At 36.0% G+C, this 21,295-nt stretch overlaps 2 pseudogenes; one reads left to right on the plus strand and one right to left on the minus strand.

The window, feature by feature from the left end:
- The window catches only part of LOC101594526, a 564,925-nt pseudogene that overhangs the window by 163,592 nt on the left and 380,038 nt on the right, over window positions 1–21,295 (plus strand).
- On the minus strand, window positions 17,525–17,698 carry LOC123453348 (annotated as a pseudogene).

A 21,295-nucleotide genomic window follows, 5' to 3' on the forward strand; every position in this document is an offset into this window, starting at 1 on the left:
ATATTGCCAACTGTCTGTATGTTTATAATCCTGGATTTGTTATGACAGTATGTGTTATGCAGTTAAAATTTTCAAATAAAATATTCAACTATATAACAAAAAGGATGCCAGGGTACCAACACCAGGGATGTTTTTCACCATAACAGAGTTTCTAGGGATGAGGATCCTTATTCTAACTACCTGTATTCCTAAATCTCCACGCAGCTGCTTATTTTGCTCAGTCATGCTTTAAATTTGCTGAACTGTCTAGTAATGATCAGTATAGCCTTTCATTCTATAATATCAAAGCATATTAAACATTATTTCTTTTTATTTAAAAATATTTTATTTTCTCTAAAAATTTCTGAGAAAATATTTAGACATTTTCTTATAAACAATAATAGGAAGTGTTGAGTCTAGTTCATTTGTAGACTGAGTTTATTTGCCAGATCAAACAATTATTAATGTAAATGGACTCCAGGATATTGATTAGCCCTATGTTTTTGAGGTTTAATAATTTGTGGGATGTTTGGAGGCATAATTGAAAAATATTTTATTAAAGCTAAAGCAGCATTAACTTTACATTTCATAATGAGGCACATCTTGGGAATTGAGCCAGTGAGTCTAAAAATAGGTATCATAAAACACAACAATGGCAAGGTCTCTGTCTATTACTGAGGACACTTATTACCCGTTACTATTAAATTGGGATTCAATATGACCATTTTAACCTAAATCTGAAGTGCCACATTTTAAAGCATGTTGATATTTAGTTGGCTCTGTATGTATTGCCAATCATATACTACGGCTGTCCATAGACAGTGGAAGGAATGATTGTGAGGAATGCCAACTCCTTGTGTTATTTTTTTCAGATGAAAACTATAAAACTTCAATCTGGCTACTCTACTTTTAGAAGTTAATATAAGTCAAATCTAATTTCACATTTAAATTGTGCCTGAATTTAAAATCTCAGATTTGGGCTGGAAAATTGACAGTGGTTAAGGTGCTTGCCTGTGAAGCCTATGGACCCCAGTTCAATTTTCCAGGTCTCATGTAAGCCAGATGCACATGGTGGTGCATGCATCTGGAGTTTGTTTGCAGTGGTTAGAAGCCCTGGCATGTCCATTCTCTCTCTCTCTCCCCCTCTTGCTCTTTCTGTCTGTAATAAATAAATAATTAAATAAAATTTAAAAAATTAAATATTAGGTTTCATCTATGTCTTACAGTAACTGGGTCAAACAATTTCCAAAAATGTTTTCCAAAGTTCATATAAAAGCTTCCTTGGGTGAGGGGATGGGGAAACAAACTAATAGTAGATTGGTTCTAGCAAGTTAATCAAAATATAAATAGATAAAGAGATGCCCCTTAAAACAAGATTATTAAATATTTTGGGTGAAGGTAACTACCACAATGAGGCGTAATATGTTTCATATTTATCTTCTTTCCAAGAGAATATACTTGAAATTTCACAATATTGAGAGACAAAAAAGAATCTATAGTATATAGAGGTAAAGAGACTCTGAGATGGTGAGCTTGTTGAAGAAATTTGATTAGGCTTGATAGCACAAACCTGTAACCCCAGCTACTCAGGAGGTTGAGACAGGAGGATAACAAGTGTGAGGCTTCCCCTAAGCAGGATTTAAGGCCAGCTTTACCAAATTAATGAGAACCTGTTTCAAAACCAAAAAAGTGAGCAAAGTTGGCTGGGTTCATATCTCAGTGGTAGAAGGCTTATCTATCAAGTGTAAGGTGCTAGGTTCATCCTCCAGCACCATGGAAAAGTAGCCTGATCATGGGGTTGGGCTGGAGTGCCTTAGGGGTGTTTGTTTTACAGGTATAAGCCTCTGGGTTTGATCATCAACAATTACAAGAAAGAAGTAAAAGTTTTCATTATACATATAAACTCCCAGTCTTGCATATTAAGTACAGTTTGATCAAAGAAATATGAAGAGTCTTTAAACAGTTACTTTCATCTTGTTTTCCCCCATGCACATAGTACCATATCCCAAATCCCAAGAAATATTTTTGTTTTGCTAGGTATTTTTACTTATCTCCATCTAATTAAATTTTCCTGATCTTAGCATTTTATCTAATTTACTGAATTTCTTGTCCTAATAGTCTTCCTAGTTTTATCATAGTCATACCATCTCTTGTTAGGAATATATTTATTTTCTTAATAGAAAAGATACAGTCTATCAGAAAACACTGAAGTTTTCCCTTTATATCCTTTTCCTCTCTTTTTTTCCAGGCATCTTTTAACTTTATTTTCCTGAATTTGGGGACATGATGCCTTAATATCCTGCACAGTGATGTTTGATTTTCTCCAAGGTCTCAGTGATCTCCTTAATCAATTGTCTCATCCCCTGACTGAAAAGATACTACACAGAGGGACTTCTCATTGCTCTTCAACCTCCTTGCATATTAAGTTGTCAGGTGAGCAGATAAAGCATTTATCAGATCCTCTACCTGGCTGGATGAGAACGAGAAGCTAGCTGAAGCCTCTCTTGACTTGGCCTTACTTCTGAGTCCATATTCTCTTCAGTACTATGAAAGTGTATTTACACAGACTCCTCGGTATCCACCCTTCAACCATGCATGGCTATACTGTGGAATGCAATATTTAGTGTTTACTAAGTTTTTTTGTTGAATGCAACAAATGCTTGGTTCCTCCTACTTGTCTGTGTACTGAGAATCATTCTCTTTCTGCCTTTATCAAATCATGGTCTGTACACTTCCTCTGTGATCTACCCCCAGGTAAGATTTGTTAAACATCTATACCTCATTTAGACCTTATAAAAGGGAGCTTGATTTCATGTTGCTGTACTAAATCAGATGCTTTAATTCATGTGTTAGGGAAAACGAGCAGAATTTACTTACCAGATAGAAGATTTTTCACCTAATTCGAAGGATTACTCATATTGCCTACATTTACATAAGTTTTAAGGAGTGTGTCTGATAATCTTTCAAGATAGTATATTGGAGAATATTCATTCTCCAAGATAATATTTTTATTATTATCATTTCAGCATATGTATGTGTGATATACACATGTATGTGTGTTCATATGCATGTAGGCACACACATGTGAGTAGGAGTGCATGTGTATGCACGTAAATGGAGGCCAGACATTTACCTCAATTGTTATCTAATCTTATTCTTTAAGACAAGTTCTTTATTGAACTTAGAGCTTTCCAGGTTGGCTATACTAGCTAGCTAATAAGCCCTAGATATCCACCTGCCTCCACCTCCCTAGTCTGGGATTAAAAATTTGGCCATAACAGCCAACATTTTATGTGGGTGCTAGGGGTTAGAACTTAGGACCTTGTGTTTGGATAGCAAGCACTTTACTCAATGAGCAATTTCTCCAGCCCAAGGTCTTCATCTTTGGCTACATATGGTATCCTTAATAAGGTCTGATTGTAGAGTTTTATTTGAGAATTTTATTTCTTTCATTACTTTATTATCATTATCAATCATTATTATTTTGACATAAGTTCTTACTTACTATGTGGCTCTTGCTGGCCTGAAACTCTCTCTGGTAGCCTCAGACTTGCTACCTCCCAAATTCTGGAGTTTCATATATGTGCTACTATGTCTGGCTTAAATATTTTATTATTCCTTTTCTACATTTCCGTTTAAAAGATCCCACTGAGCTTTATATCATCTTGTCTTTGATTTTAATTTGTTTTTAAGATAGGACATTATAGATGTCATAAGAATTCACACACTTAAAAGCTACTGTTAGCATGGCAAAGTGAACACATCAGTGTTTGTTCATTGAAGAAGTAGTTGACACACAAGTGTTGTGGATTTGAATAAAGACCTTTCATCTTACACTCAAGATTATCTGATTATTAAAACACATTCATATCTCAAATCCTCAGCTCTTTATAATGCCATGACCTTTAACTGCAAGAAGAGATGCAAATGCCACTTGTTCTCACAAATACTTAAGCCATTAGGGAGGTATGTTAGAGTTCTGTGGGCTTTTCTCCTTATTCTCAGAGGATTAGCTGAATTGATGAGAATCTGATGGGTTTGCTGCAAGAAGAGAACAAACTTCTCTATTAGCTGCCTGTGCATACCAATAGACAGTGCCTGCCCTGTACTTAATAGCAACTCACCAAATCCTTACTCAGACTTCTGTTCATGTATTGGTAACATAAGTTTTGTGACATATGGATTGCTCTGGTTTTAAAAGTTCTGTGGCTATCTTCTTTGAACAAAGCAGGTCTTCTGCCTGCATTGTGACTTCAGTGTCTTCCCTCTCAGCAATAGCAAGCTTTTCAAATGTGTTTCCATTCCCAGAGATCCTGGAGAGAATGGTTTGGGTCACTCAAAATTTTAGAAGCTTCCCAGGTGACTTTTAATATGGCATTCATTTAAAAAACCACTGGACTCTGTCGTATTTTTTTGAGTCTCACTGCACATGCAGGTCTGCTAGGGGTTCTTACCCATTCCTTTCAGAGGAGTTTTTGATTGAGGGCCTTTGATGCTGCATTCCTATAAGTCTCCCAGGAGAAGCTGATGCTTTTAGTTATGGACCACACTACAGAAATGAGCATGCACAATTTCTCTTTGTCACACTTTCTGCACTCTCCAGAACTTTGATGCTGCCCTCAGAGACACTTTCATTCTTACTGTTTGTGGGTTTTGCTGTTAGATTTCTCTAAAATCTTGTAAGACATGGAGATCATATTTCTATCTTTGCTTTCTTTTTCTAATGAGAAGACCAAGCATTTACAGTACAAATAATGATGGGATCTCTTAGGCAGAAAGATAAATAAAGCTGTGATCATAGCAAGGTTTGTACAAGTGCAATCCAAGCTATGTGGCCTCAAGTTGAAGAATGACTTTCTATCTCTCCCCTGCGAGTCTTTCTAGTTAACTTTTGGGACCAGAGATATCCAAGGGATTCATCTGACCATCTTCCTCATACCTAACCTCTGCTAAGTTGTTCCTTTTTGACAATTAGTTCTAAATTGCTTCTAACACCTTGAACTTCAAAAACAACATTTAATATTCAACATTCTGTTTTAAAACTCTTAGCCATTTGAGTCATTTTGTCTCTAAGTTAAGAGATGCTTGAATTGATGACCCACTTTAAATGATGTTTCTAAAACAATACTGAGTGTAATAACCATGAAGGCTATTTGGTAATGATGGTTGGGCCTGGCTAGGTAATCAGAGATTCTGAGGAGGTGAGTCTGCCAGGGCTGCTGCTGTCTGTGTGTTTATTAGGTACTGATTGTGCTGATTCTGGTCTAGGCGATCCTTTCTCCCCCTTACAAAAATACTGTTTTTGGCCTGGCTTCTCTAGCTAGAATGTGTGTTTGAATCACCTGGGGATATTGTTTAAGGCATATTTTGCTTTATGAGTTCTGTGTTGCTATATTTCTAGCAAGCTTGAGAGACACCATGCTTTGAATAATAAGGCTTTAAGTTATATACTTAATATGAAATTCAGACTTACAACTATACACTGCCTTAATTAATTAGGTTTGTAATTTCACCCAGATTGTTGAATATAAGCTCCTGAAAGGCAAAAATCTGAATTTATAGATGACTAAAGTTGGAAGGAATCATCAATATAGCTACTCTAGAGGTCTTGTGTTCAAGTTTAACTCTGCCTAGTTCTCGAAGAAGAAAAAAAAAATGCCTTTTAAGATCCTTGACTTCCCAGTTTCAGGCTGTAGCTTGCCACTGATGGCCTCTGACTCTGGCAGTCACCTGAAATCAATTTCCCTCAGTTATGGCTCAAAAATAGTCTGTAAATCAACATCCTTCTGTTAATTGTTGAAGACCTAGGCTTGGCCTTAAATTTGTCACAAGGTTGGGAATGTAATGACCACACAATGCCTCTTTGTTTATTGCTTAATTAAAACCTGCATTTGTTTCTGATTTCTTTAGGGTCTTTAGAGTTGTAAATCTTACACAAAAGACAGGCCCTGTTTCACTTTTGTATCAAGCATCAGAAGCTATGAGATTGCCCTGGAGATTCACTATGGATGGAGATAAGGTTCTCTTTGCTTCTGTTGCTTCAATGCCTTTAACAGAAGAGAGGTGCAGCTAAAACATTGATAAGCTGGCATCTCCCCTGTTGAAAGGAAGCCTTAACCTTTCAAAACATCTTTTTCAGGTAAGATGAAATTCCTTTCCAATGTCTCCTCTGGAATTTATTAATGTACTTAGAGAATCTAAAAGCCTGCTATGGAATGCACAGAAACATTGGAGCTGAATAAGGTTAAGTTAAATCAAGGTCTTACTGCCTCTGTGAACTGATTTTAGATTCTCTGAACTGATTGCCTATCTGTGAAATAAAGATAATAAAAGTTAACTAAAAAGCCAAATGTAATCATAAAACATGATTTAAAATCTATAATATATTTCATAGCAATGATGTTCTGAGGCTGCCTACCTAAGTTTGTTTGCTTACATATTACAGCCACTGACAATCACATATGTTTGTATATTTGTTTTCTCTGGGTAAAATGTGTAATTTTAATATATTTAGTCCACATAAATACTGAACATCTTATATATATGACTTTAAGGACATTAATATAAATTGAATTTTTGGTTAAAAACTTTCACAGTTATATATTGCTGTAGGACCTTTTTAATAAAATCTGGGTCATGTTTCTAGAATAAAATTTATGAGAGAGGCAAGAGGATTTATTTGTAAAGTATTATAAGATTAAACATTTTTAGCTTTTTAGAAAATGATAATTTGCTAAGATAAATCATTCTCTGAAATACTTTCTATATATGGTCTAGTGTTTAATGTTCTTTCTAAAGGATTTTAGGGGGAGGGGATGGGAAAACTACAAGTATGAGGGGGAGAGTTTTCTTATTTTTTTCTGACCTTTGAGCTATACTGAAATTCCTTTCTATTTCTTTTACTTGGGCATTCTCAAATAGGGAGAATTTACTACCCCCCCCACCACCACTCCAAGGGGGACATGTGACAATATCTGGAGAAAATTTGGTGGCTGTGAATGGAAGGGGAAGCTATTGACATGTAGTGGGTATAAGCCAGGGACAGTGTTCAATATGACATAAAGGAATTATGAATTAAGAATTAGTAGACCTGACATCTCAATATGGCTGAGGTTGAGGAAACTTGCTACAATCTAGAAAGATTAAAGTAAATAATAAGTATGTAAAACAGTAATGGCCTCAATAAGAACACATGGTTTATAGCTCCAAACCATGCTTTGCAACTTGTCAAAGGCCAGCCTTTTCCAATGATATGAACTAAAATTTAGCATGTCCATGAAGTTGCAGTTTCATAGAAGATGATAGATTTGAAAAAAAATTTGGATCAAAAGAAAAGAAAATTTCCAACTTAGCTTCACAGAATTTTGTTTTTGAACTCTTTATTAGATATGGGCATATTTTGTATGTAAACAACAAATGTTGGTACCATCCTTTCCCTTCTCCTAGCCCCTTTTCTGAAGAGGCCTTCCTCATTGGGGATGTAGGCCAACCCCATGGGGATTGTGGGTCATTCATTATGGGGGGAGAGGCAATGTCTCTGTGCAAAATGCCCTAACTTGTAGCTCTAACAGTCATTCCACCTCCTCTTCCACAAAGTTCCCTGAGCAATCATGGGAGTATTTTTAAGTTTACTTCAGTTAGGGGCACTTGGGAGCCTCTGGATCTCTAGTTCGGTAGGTGATGAGTGTCTGCAGTATCTGTCTCTGTCATCCTGGTGCTGATAGAAGATACACTAAGAAATCAGCACTCTTGCTCATTTCCCCAATTCTTCTGTGGTTTCAGCTGGGGCCAGGGTGGAGTGCACTGGGTCATTTATTTCCTCAGGTCCAGCTCCTGTCTGTAAAAGAGAAGCATATTCTCCAATGGAGAATGAAGTCAGCACCAGTTAAGTGGGATAACCTTTATTAATTTAGAGAGAATTAAAAGGGTATAGACCCTCTTATAGTCTAAGGTTAGTGGGAGCTTGACAACTGAAAGCAGAATTGTTATCTAGGTATGATTCTGACTTGTTTCCCATTTCTAGATATGGTTTCCTTTCTACTGAGTGGATCCGTTAGCCAACCCATGAGCAGTTGGTTACCCACCATGACTGTGTGCCACTATTGCACTTTTGTGGGCATCATGTCAGGTTGTTTGCTACTGAGTTTCCAAACAACTTTGAGTTGTTTGGAGAGATGTTGGCCCCTTTCCCCCAGTAGCTCATGCAGCACCTTCTAGCACTAGATGGGCTAATTATCTGGGGACTGGCTTTCCTCCAGATTCCAATCAGGTCTGTCCATGGTCCATTCCAACAGCATATGGTGTCTTCAGCAGTAGGGTCTTACCACTAACCTGTGCTAATCAACTGCTTTGAAAGAAGTCTGTCTTGTTTGTTTTGGGAGATCTCATAGGTCTCTCTGATCAACAGCTCATTGTCGATGTATGCAACACCCTGGTACAGGAAATTACAGGCCAGCACTAAGGGAAAAGAAAAAAGAAAATGACAGAGAAGAAAGAAAATCAGGAAAATTTGAGGTTAGGTTTCATCTCACCCTCTCCAGGGCCCTTCAATTCAGGTGCTCCCCCTAAGATCCTCTTGAAGTTTCCATCTTTTAGTCTGACTTCCAGGATATAGGATTCTATGGTACCAGTGCAATTTGGGTTGAGTTTTGTACCCCCATTACCATTTTCCTTTCCCTAAGACTCACCCTCCCTATTATCTAATCCTCAAGGTGCTGATGTAACTGAATAGAATCTTGAGGATTGGACAATAACTGACATAACCTGGCTGATCCAGGTTAGGAACCACAGATGAGAGAAATCATGCGATGGTTGTCTTTCTGTGATTGTTTGAGTTCACTTAGAATGATCTGTTCCATGTTTGACCATTTTTCTACAATTTTCAATGTGTTATTTTTTTCTTACTGCTGAGTAGAATTCCATTATGTATGTATACCACATTTTGGTTATCCATTCATCTAATGATGGGCACCTGAGTTGATCCCAGTTTTTAGCTATTATGAATTAAGCAGCTATAAACATGGTTGAGCAAATATCTCTGAACTGAGATGTGGAGCTTTTAGGATAAATGCCCAGTAAGGGAATAAATAACAAGGTCTCTTGGTTACTCTAAGTCATTCTTTTGTCTCTGAATGGATTTCCACAATGGTTGTACCAGCTTACATTCCCACCAACAGTGAATGAGTGTTCCTATTTCTCCTCAGTCTCACCAACAGTTGTTTTCATTTGCTTTTTTAATGTTTGTTATCCTTACTAGGGTAAGGTAGAATCTTATAGTTGTTTTAATGTACATTTCCCTGATGGTTAAGGATGTCAAACACTTTCTTAATTGTTTGTTAGCCATTTGTAATTCTTCCTCTGAGAACTCTCTATTTAGTTCTCTGCCCTACTTTTTGAGTGGGTTGTTTGATGTTTTATTGTTTAGTTTTTTGAGTCCTTTGTAGATTCTAGATATTAGGCTTCTCTCTGTGGTAAAGCTAGCAAAGATTTTCTCCCATTCAGTGGGTAATCTATTGGCTCTGGTTATGGTATGTTTGTCTGTAAAAAAGCTTTTAAACTTCATGAGATCTCATTAGTTGAGTGCTTCTTTAATTTTCTTGGTTATTGGAGGTTTGTTCAGGAAGTCTGTTCCCAATCCTATATTGTGGAGAGTGCCTCCTTTTTTTTTTTTTTTTTTCTTCCAGTACTTAAAGAATTTCAGGTCTTATACTGAAGTATTTAATCCATTTTGGACTTGATTTCTTTGTATGGCAAAATGAATGGGTCTAATTTCATTTTTGTATATATGGTCATCCAATTTGTCCAACAACATTTGTTGAAGATGCTGTCTTTTCTCCAGTCTACATTATTGGCACCTTTCTCAAAGATTAAGAAGCTGTAGTTACTTACCTTAAGGTCTGGGTCTTCAATTCTGTTCCATTGGTCTATGTTTCTATTTTTATATTTTCTAGTACCATGCTGTTTTTGTCACTATGGTTTTATAATATAGCTTTAGATAAGGTATGGTGATATCACCAGAGGTAGAATTTTTTTTTTTTTCTGGTGAGGATATGTTTGGATATCTGAGGCTTTCTACCATTCCATATGATTTGTGAGATCATTTTTTCAATATTGATGAAGAATGTTGCTGGTATTTTTATTGGTATTGTGTTAAATCTGTATATTGCTTTGGTAGAATTGCCATTTTCACAATATCAATTCTACCTATCCAGGATCATGAGAGGTCTTTCTATCTTATCAAGTTATCCTCTATTTCTTTCTTGAGTGTTTTTATCTTTTCATTATATAGGCCTTTCACATCCTTTGTTAGTGTTATTCTAAAGTATTTATTTATTTATATTGATATTGAAAATGGTACAGCCTCACTGATTTCTTTCTCTGTATATTTGTCCTTTGCATAAGGAAAGGCTACTGATTTTTGTTCATTGATTTTGTATCCTGCTACTTTGCTGGCTGAATTAATCACCTTTAGAATTTTTGAGACAGAGTCTTTCAGGTCACTTCTATATAGGATCATTTCTTCTGCAAATAGGACTAACTTGACTTCTTCCTTCCCAATTTTAATCTCTTTTATTTCTTTCTCCTCTCTTATTGCTTGGACTCGTACTTCTAGTACTATGTTGAAGAGCAGTGGTGAGAGTTGGCACCCCTGTCTTGTCCTCCATCTCAGTGGTATCTCCTTGAGTTGTTTCCCTTTGAGTATTATTTGAGTTTTAGGAACTTTACATATAGCCTTTATTGTACTGAGTCTATTCTTTCCAGTATTTTGTTCATGAAGTGGTGTTGTATTTTGTCAAAAGCCTTCTCTGCATCAATTGAGATGATCATGTGGTTTTTATGGTTCAGTTTATTTATGTGGTGTATTATGTTGTCCAATTCCCATATGTTAATCCAACCCTTCATCCCTGGGATGAAGCTTACTTGATCAAGGTGGATAATGCTTTTGATATATTATTGAATTCAGTTTGCAATGATTTTGTTTAGGACCTTTGCATTTAAGTTCTTCCTTTTTCATTTCTGTTTTTTTTTTTTCCTTGATCAATTTGGCCAGGAATTTTTTAATCTTGTTTATTTTTTCAAAGAACCAGCTCTTCATTTCTTTAATCTTTTAATTGATTTCTTAGTTTCCAATTCATTAATTTCTGCTCTAACCTTGATTATGTCTTTGTGTCTGGAGCTCTTTAGGTTGGATTCTTCTTTGTTTTTCAGTGCCTTTAAGTGGACAGTCAGGTTATTGAATTGGGATCTCTCTGTCTTTGTAATGAAGACATTTAAGGCTGTGAATTTCTCCCTTCATTATGTCCCATAAGTTTTGTTAGGTTATGTTTTCATTATCATTCAGTTCTAGGAATTTTAAATTTCTTTTTTGATTTCTTCCATGACTCATTCATTGTTTAAATTGAACTAGTACCATATTGTTTTTGTTGTTATGGCTTTGTAATATAGCTTAAATTTGGATATTGTGATACCACCAACCTTATTTTTGTTGCTCAAAATTGTTTTGGCTATTTTCAGTGTTTTGTGCTTCCAAATAAATTTTACTATTGTTTATTCTACCTCTTTGAAGAATGCTATTGGAATTTTAATGGGGATTACATTAAATGTATAGATTCTGTTGGTAAAATTGACATTTTTACAATATTGATTCTTCCAATCCAAGAACATTAGATGTCTGTCCATTTCCTAATGTCTTCAGCAACTTCTTGCTTTTTCTTATTGTAGAGATCCTTCCCTTCCTTGGTTTCGTTTATTTATTTATTTATTTATTTATTTATTTATTTATTTATTTTCTGAGGCAATTGAGAATGGAAGAACATCCCTGATTTCATCCTCTACCTGTTTATTATTAGTATATAGGAAAGCTACTTATTTCAGTGTATTTACTTTGTGTCTTGCTATTGCTAAAAGTGTTAGTTTTAACAGTTTGCTGGTAGAATGTTTAGGGTCCTTTATGTATAGAATCATATCATCTGCAAATAATGATAATCTGATCTCTTCCTTTCCAAATTATATCCCTTTTATAAGTGTCTCTGGCCTTATTTGCTATAACTAAGACTTCCAGTTCTCTCTCTCTCTCTCTCTCTGTGTGTGTGTGTGTGTGTGTGTGTGTGTGTGTGTGTGTGTGTGTGTATATATATATATATATATATATATATATATATATATATATATATATATATATATATATGTATTTTTCAAGGTAGGGTTTCACCCTAGTCTAGGCTGATCTGGAATTCACTCTGTAGTCTCAGGGTGGCCTTGAACTCACGATGACCCTCCTACCTCTGCCTCCAGAGTGCTGGGATTAAAGGCATGCACCACCACACCTGGCTTTCCAGCACTATATTAAATAAAAGTGGGGGCAGTGGACACCCTTATCTTGTTCCTGAATTTAGTGGAAAAGCATCTAGTTTTCTCAATTTGGTATTATGTTGGCTGAAGTTTTGTCATAAATAGCCTTTATTATGTTGAGATATGTTCCTTCTATTTCATTTCTGTAGGACTGTTACCATGAAGGGATGTTAGGTTTTATCAAATGCCTTTTATGCATTTATTGAGATGATCATGTGATTTTTGTCCTTCAGTCCATTTATATAATGTATTATATTTATCAATTTGTGTATGTTGAACCATCCCTGCATCTCTGGGATAAAGCCTACTTGGTCAGGGTGAATAATCTTTGTAATATATTGTTGTGTTCTCCTTGCCAATATTTTAAAAAATCTTTTATTTTTATTTATTTATTTGAGAGAGAGAGAGAGAGAGAGATGCAGAAATAGGCAGGTAGACAGAGAGAATGGGCATTCCAGAGCTTCCAGCCACTGCAAACAAACTCCAGACGCATGTGCCCCTTGTGCATCTGACTAACATGGATCCTGGGGAATCGAGCCTCGAACCAGGGTCCTTAGGCTTCGCAGGCAAACACTTAACTGCTAAACCGCCCCTCCAGCTCTGTTTGCCAATATTTTGTTCAGAATATTTGCATCTATGCCATAAGGGAGATTGGTTTGTAATTTTCTTTTTTTGTTCTGTCTTTGTCTGGATTTGGTATCAAGGTGGTGCTAGCTTTGTAGAAGAAGTTTGGTAGAATTCCTTACTTTTATATTTTATGGAAAAATTCAAGAATCACTGTTGTTAGTTCTTCCATGAAGGTCTGGTAAAATTCATCAGTGAATCTATGGGCTTGTACTTTTTGTCATTGGGAGACTTTATATTAGTACTTGAGTCTCCATAGTTGATATAAGTCTATTTAATTGGTTTATCTCATCTTGATTTAATTTAGGTAGGTCATATGAATCAAGGAAATCATTTCTTTCTTTCAAATTTTCAACTTAGAGGAGGATATATTCTTAAAGTATCTCCTTATGATTTTCTGAAACTTTTGCTATCTGTTGTAATTATGCCACTTTCATCTGTAATTTTATTAATGTTTGTCTCTTTCCTCTTTCTTCTGGTCAGATTTGCTAAGGCTTTTTCAATCTTATTTATCTTTCAAACAACCAACTCTTTGTTTCTTTGATTGTTTGAATTTTTTTTATTTGTCTTTCATTAATGTCTACCCTAAACTTTATTATTTCTTCCTATCTATTGCTTTTTGGTTTGCCTTGTTCTTCTTCCAAGGCCTTAAGGTGAAGCACTAAATTGTTTACTTGTGCTGGGTGTGGTGGCACATGCCTTTAATCCCATCACTTGGGAGGCAGAGGTAGGAGGATCGCTGTGAGTTCAAGGCCACCCTGAGGCTACATAGTGAATTTCAGGTCAGCCTGAGTCAGAGTTAGACACTACCTTGAAAAACAAAACAAAAATTGTTTACTTGTGAACTATTTAATTTCTTTTTTTTTATTTACAATAGCTTTATTCTTTAAAGAAGTAAAACAGCAATGACCAAGATACTAACTTCATCAACAAAGCAAAATTACTATGTTCTATTTGCAACTTATGTTTGTTTTGAAGTAATATCAATGAAAGAAATCAAACAAAAATGATATTACTCATGTTCCTTTTAGATATCTATCTTATAAAGGCTCTTTTGTTTGTTTATTTATTTGTTTTTTTATTAATTAGTTTTGTACTCAGTGAATACAGGCAATTTGGTACATTGTTAGGCTCATCCATGTCCTACCCCCTCCCAATGGCCCCTCATTGTTGAGGTATATGGGTCATGCATTCTGGAGTTAAACCACAGTTATGGGTAGGATAAATGTCTCTGCATATCATGACCAAACATGTGGCTTTGACATTCTTTCTGCCCCCTCTTCCACAAAATTTCCCTGAGCCATGTTGGGTTCATTTTTGGTCTGCTTCAGTAATGAGGTGTTGGGGGCCTCTGGGTCTCTGGATCTCTGATTTGGTAGGACTTGATTTTTCTCTGTGTTGATCTTCTTCACCCTTGTGCTGGTACCTGGTTCACCAAGAAAACAGCACCCTTGCTTATTTCACTAATTCCTCTTAGTTTCAGCTGGGGCTCTTTTGAGATGGGGTGGCTCTCTCCTTAGGATCTACCTCTGTCTGAAAAAGAGAAGCAGATTCTCCAACAAAGAGTAAGCTATTACCAGAGAAATGAGATAACCCTTACTTTTTTATAGAGAATTTAATAGGTGCAGTCCTCTTGTATTGGTGGTAGTGTTAATGGAGAGTGGGCTTATGTTTGGATATGATTCTGACTTGTTTCCCAGATCCAGCTATGGGTACCGTACCACTAAGGGGATCAGTTAGCCGAATCAAGAGCAGTTGGTTTCCCACCATGGCTGTGTGCCACTATTGCGCTTGGGTGAGCATTATGACAGGTTATTGGCTGCTAAGTAGGTTAGACCATGAATTTCTTGGACAGATATTGGTCATTTTGCCCCAGTTGCACATGTAGCACCTTCTGGCACTAGACGTGTTGACTGTTTGGGGACTGACTCTCTTCTAGCTTCCAGCCATGCCATTTAATTTTACATGTCAACCACATAAGGTGTCTTCAGCAGCAGGGTCTTACCACTAACCTTTGGTAGGTCATCAAGTACTCTGACAGAAATCTGTCTTTCTTTTAGGAAACCTAGTAGGTCTCTCTGATCCAAAGCTCATTGTGGATGATAGCCCCATGCTGGTACTGGGAGTTACAGGTCAGTTCTCATGAAGAAAAGGAAGAAAAAGATAACTAATATAAAAGAGTTAGAAAGGAGAGAGAGAGAGAAAGGGAGAAAGAGAGAGAGAGGGAGAGAAGCTATAGAAAATTAAGGTCAGTCTTCATCACACCTTCTCTAGATACTTAGAGCTATTAATTTCCCTCTTAGCACTGCCTTCATTTTGTTCCAAATGTTTTGGGATGTTGTATTTTCATCATCATTTGATTCTATGAATTTATTAATTTCCTCAATGACCCATTTGTCATTAAATAGGGTACTGTTTAGCCTTCATGAGTCTGTGTGCTCAGTAGTTTTTCTTGTTGCTGATTTGTAGTTTAATCCCATTGTGGTCAGATAGAGTACAAGGTATTATTTCAATTTTCCTGTACTTGTTCAAATTTGCTTTGTGTTCTAGTATATGGCCAATTTTAGGGAATGTTCCAAGTACTGCTGATAAAATTGTATATTCTTCAGCATTTGGATAGTATGTTCTATAGATATCTGTTTGGTCCACTTGTTCCATGACATCATTTAATCCACATGTCTCCTTTTTTTTTTTTTTTTTTTTTTCTGGAATGACCTATCTATTAATGAGAATAGGGTATTGTAGTCACCCACTAAAATTGCATTTGGTGTTACCTGTGACCTTAAGTCTAATGATATTTGTTTGATGAAATTGGGAGCCCCCATGTTAGGTGCATATTTGTTTAGGATTATAAAGTTCTCTTGTTGGAGTGTTCCTTTAATAAGTATAATGTGTCTTTCCTTATCTTTCCTCACTAACGTTGGTTTGGAGTCTATCCTGTCATATATTAAGATAGTAACCCCTGCTTGTTTCCTAGGCCCATTTGCTTGAAATAGCCATCCTTTCACCCTAAGACAGTGTCTTTCTTTTATTGAGCCTGCCATGCTGAGGTGCTTTATGAAGTTGGGTGCTTTCTTGTGTTATGTACTTTTTTGAGCCTGGTCTGTTTGGTTATTGCAATCTTGTTGGCTCTTGAGATTGGTTGTTTGTTCTGTGTGGAGTATTCCCACAAGTATCCTCTGTAGGCTTGGCTTTGTGTTCATATAATCATTGACTTGATTTATTTTTCCATGGAAAGTTTTACTTTCACCATATATTATAAGGAATACTTTTGCTGGGTTAAATAGTTTGGGTTGGAAGCCGTAGTTTTTCAGACTTTGAAGTGTTCCATTTTAGGCCCTTCTGGCTTTCAGGATTTCCATTGAGAAATCTGATGTTATTCTAATGGGATTTCCTTTGTATGTTGTGAATTGCTTCTGTCTTGCTGCTTTTAGCACTCTCTGTTTTCATTCTTATGAGTTTTAACTATGATGTATCTTGGAGAGTTTCTTCTTTGGTCCTGTCTGTTGCATGTTTTGTGGGCTTTTAAAAATATATATATATATTTCATTCATTTTTATTTATTTATTTGAGAGTGACAAAGAGAGAAAGAGGCAGAGAGAGAAAGGAGAGAGAGAGAGAGCTAGTCAGAGAGAGAGAGAGGGAGAGAGATTGGGTGCACCAGAGCCTCCAGCCACGGCAAACAAACTCAGATGTGCATGTCCCCTTGTGCATCTGGCTAATGTGGGTCCTGGGGAATCAAGCCTTGAACAAGGGTCCTTAGGCTACACAGGCAAGCACTTAACCACTAAGCACTCTCTTCAGTTCCTCTGTGGGCTTTTTAATTTTTAATTTTTTTGTGTGTGGATGAGCCTCTCTTTTGCGAGGTTAGGGAAAATTTTCTTCAATAATTTTGTTGAATATGTTCTCTATGCCTCTGACCTAGATTTCCTCTCCTTCTGATATACCCATGATCTAGATTTTTGGTCATTTCCCACAGTTCCCTCATATTCTATTCACTTGATTTTTTGAACTTAGCAGAGTTTTTGGCATCCCGATTTATTTCTTCTGTCTTGTCTTCCAGGTCAGAGGTTCTGTCTTCCACATGAGTAACTCTGTTGGTGAGTGGTTAGAACCACTCTAGAGAGAGGGCTTTATAATTCCTATTTGATTTTTGTTTTCTGTTGTGTTATTTTGTATTTTGTCCATCACGTTTTTTGAGGTGTTATTTCAACTTCAACCAGCAATATTTAATTCAACAAATAAATAAATAACGTTTCAATGCCTCCTATGAGTTATGCACAGTAAATTCTTTCTGTTGAGGAATTTCCATCTTAGGACAGAACAAAAAATAGACAATAAGCATAATAAATAAATAAACCATATTTTACACTAAATAGTGTTGAAATATATATATATATATGGTAATGGGGTTGAGAAGGTGCTAGGGTGGAAGAGTATACATAAGTAAGTAGAGTGATTTGTTTCACGAGATATTATAAATATCTTTAGTCATACTGCAGACAGCTAAAATTTTTAAGGCTTTCATTTTCTCTACTTATACCTAATTTTTGTAAAATATCTATGACATACATAATATTGTTATCATCCCTATTTTACAGAGAAGAGAAACAAGCTTTCTAAGACTGTAAACAGAATATAGCAGACATCTATCTAAACCTAGAAATTTCCTTTTTGTAGTTGTGTACCACAATTTTATGTGAAGCTATTTCACTTGATCTTAGCCAAAAGGCTGAGAAGTGATTATGTGATGCTGTTTCTACCAGATTTCATGCCATTGCAACTCCTTGTTTAATCACGTTTTATAAGTAGTACAAAGTGTTGAACATAAAATTTAAAAACTGTGAGAGCCATCTATTAAAATGTTAATAAATACTTCTTGTTCATAATAAAAAGATTGACTTCAACTTTGAATATGGTAGATTTCTGAGAATTTATAGCCAGAGCAGAGCAGTTGGATTAGTACATGAATAGGTACTAGTAGAAAATTGATTCAATATCCAGTGCTGGGGGTTTCTTGTTAAATCAATTGTAGTGGTTACCTTCTTATTGCTAGGACAAAACACTCAACTGAAGCAGCTTATGGGAGAAAAGGGTTTATTTCCAGCTTAAAGTTTTGAGTTAAAATTTCATCATGTAGGAAAAGCAAGCCATCTGACTCACACCTTCATATAAATGTCAACCACCGAGAGAGAGAGAGAGAGAGAGAGAGAGAGAGAGAGAGAGAGAGAGAGAGAGAGAGAAGCAACAGACAACTAGCTCTGAACATTCAATAAACTAAACTAATCAACACCAACATCCACCATAAGTAACTCACCTTATCCAGCAGAACTCCATCTTCCAAAGGGTCTGCTACCTGGGGACTAAGTAGGAAACTCAATTACAAACATGGGAGGCTGTGGTGAGCATTGTACATTCAAACCACCACTTCAACCTAACAGGATTCTTTGAAGAAATTGGACTAAGTGGGCAAAGGATGATTCTGGTTCAAAGTGAAGCCTTGCTGAGAAGAAGGCTCATAGAAACCTGGTGGACATTTGGTCAAGGAGGGTTTCTTTTTCATGGTTATGTTAAGGAGTGTGGGTCTTAGAATGGGGCTGCTGAATCTGAGTACTGGTCCCTACTCACTGAATGAATGGGCCACCTGAGGTCACCTTGTCTCTTTATGCCTTTCTTCCTCCTGAATCCTACATAGCAGGGTTGTCGAGCTGGCTGAGATTACATGAAGCTCCATTTAATGCTTGAATGAATTGTGCATTAGTGGAGACACTCATATTGTCACCAGGACAACCATCTTTTGAAGTAGGGGTTTCAGATGGATACACTAAAAGCCATGTGACCTATTTAAGTATTCAAAAGGAGCAAATGGAAAGCACAACATATGATTTCCGTGTTAGGTGACACTATATACATATACATACATACATATATATATATATATATATATTTTTTTTTTTTTTTCTGTCTTCCATTAGCTCACTCTGTGATAAACAAGTGTTGTCAAAACATTGCAAGAATAGAGCAAGTACACACTTAGGATTTTCTCAGGGAAGAAAACATGACTGTTATATGTTAAACTCAGTCTGAAGAACTGTCTCTCATCCTTGTTAAGGTTCATATTAACCTCTCTTCTTTATTCCTGTGCTTTCCATCTCTTCTGGTGCCTAAAATATGTAACAAAAGGTTTTCTTTCACTTGCTTTTGTTTCTCATAACATCATGTTGAATGTTCAAGTCTCTTACTTTTCTTCACCTCAGTGACTCTTTCAGATTCCACTTTATTCCATTCTTCACAGGTGTCCTTAAGTTGTCCTAATTTGAACTTTTCACAAGTTGAGATCTGGGTTTGACCTCTTAATCTAATTCAGTAGCTTTGTGCCTTTGGACAAATCACTCTGGTCTTCATGCTATAAAACTGGAATGCAGGAGGGTCATGTAGTTACTGAAATCATTAACTGAGATGACCTTAGAAAATAGTTGATACATCAGTCCTGCTGCCAACATCCCAATGAGTTTCCTTCAGACTTCGCATAAAATGGAAACCAGCTTACTTGCTATCTAAATATATAGTTAGCTCTGATGTTAGAGGGAGAGATTTAAAATCCTATTGACCTTTGACTGTATTTGTGAACTATTTCCCATCATCTTACTTTACACTCTCACTTCATATATATTCAGGCTTGTACTCCTTGATTGACATCAAAATTCTTACCTTAGAGCCTTTACCCTTGCTGTGACATCTACCTGGTTCACTGTCATCTTTAGGAAAAGCAGTTGTTCAAACATCATGAGGTATGGATCCTAGAGTTCCCTTGCTCTTCACTTCATTTAATTTCCTTTTGACCTCTTTCATGGTCCCCATCACACTTCTAATTGCTTGACAGATCAGTCATTATTTGCTTCCTTTTTGTCTCAATTCACTGCAATAAAAATGTCACTACTGTAGGACATTGTGTTTTTTAGTGTTTTCTCTTGGATCTATAATAATGTTTCACAGGGCTGGGAAGATCGCACAATGATTAAAGATACTTGCTTGTACAGTCTTCCAGCAAGAGTTCAGTTCCCAAGGCACCTCCATAAAATCAATACCAAAAGTAGTAGACGTGTCTGACATTTCTTTGCAGTAGTGGGAGGCTCTGGTGCATGTGCATGTACACACACACACACACACACACACACACACACACACACACACACAATTTAAATGCTTCACTTGTAAGAGGCATTAAAATGTATTATTTTGTATGAATAGTTTAGTGAGTGATGCTAATATTAATATTTTCCTTGTTTCCTGAATATTTTTAAATGTGCTCCTTGTAACTTTTTTGCATTTCATTTTTTTTTGAAAACTTCCATAATTATAGACATTAAACCATGATAATTCCCTCCCTTCCTCCACTTTCCCCTTCACAAGTCCACTCTCCATCATATCTCCTCCCCCTCTCAATAAGTCTTTTTTATTTTGATGTCATAATCTTTTCCTCCTATTAGAAGGTATTTATGTAGGTAGTATTAGGCACTATGTGGTTATGGATATTTAGGCTAATATGTGTCTGGAAGTTTGCATTGCAAGCAGTCCTGCCTTTTCTTTGGCTCTTACATTCTTTCTACCACCTCTTCCACAATGGACCCTGAGCCTTGGAAGGTGTGACAGAGGTGTTTCAGTGCTAAACACTCCTCTGTCACTTCTCAACATTATGGTTACATGGAATCTCAATGTTTTTCACTGTCAATTTTCAGTCTAGTTGGACTTGTTTTATTGTTAAAGTTCCAAGTGTATTTATTTATTTTTTCATATATGAATCTATAATAAAATTTCTTTTGCTGATGTGCTTTGAAATCCAGTAACAGCATAACTCTTAACATAGTCATACTAACTGATTGCTGAATAAATGAGTGAGTGGAGGAAAACTGCCAGACATATCTTTAATATTAAGAAAAACAGAGCTGAGATTGTCCTGCATATTCTACCCACAATAAAATATTCCCCAAATCACTAACATTTATTTGTGCATTCTTACAAAGCAAATTTAGATTTCATTAAAAAGAGACATATATTTAAACATATTTAATACATCCTAATGGCTTTTCTGCTGTTATGGCATTTATTTTATTGTTTTCTGAATATTATTAAGCAGACAATGAATACTAGTGCTAGCTATGAAAAGGGTTAGACTAATTAAATGAAAGACCAAATTATTATTGCCTTATTATTATTATTAGCAAATTAAAGAGGATGGTAATTCAACATTCTCTACTTATTAAATTTGCTTTTACTAAAGATAGTCTGCAGCTTCAGGATATCTAGTGTTATTCATTTAAACAGGATTCAATATTTTTAT

This window comes from Jaculus jaculus, chromosome 11, assembly GCF_020740685.1.
Source record: "Jaculus jaculus isolate mJacJac1 chromosome 11, mJacJac1.mat.Y.cur, whole genome shotgun sequence".
NCBI classification, from domain to species: Eukaryota; Metazoa; Chordata; class Mammalia; order Rodentia; family Dipodidae; genus Jaculus; species Jaculus jaculus.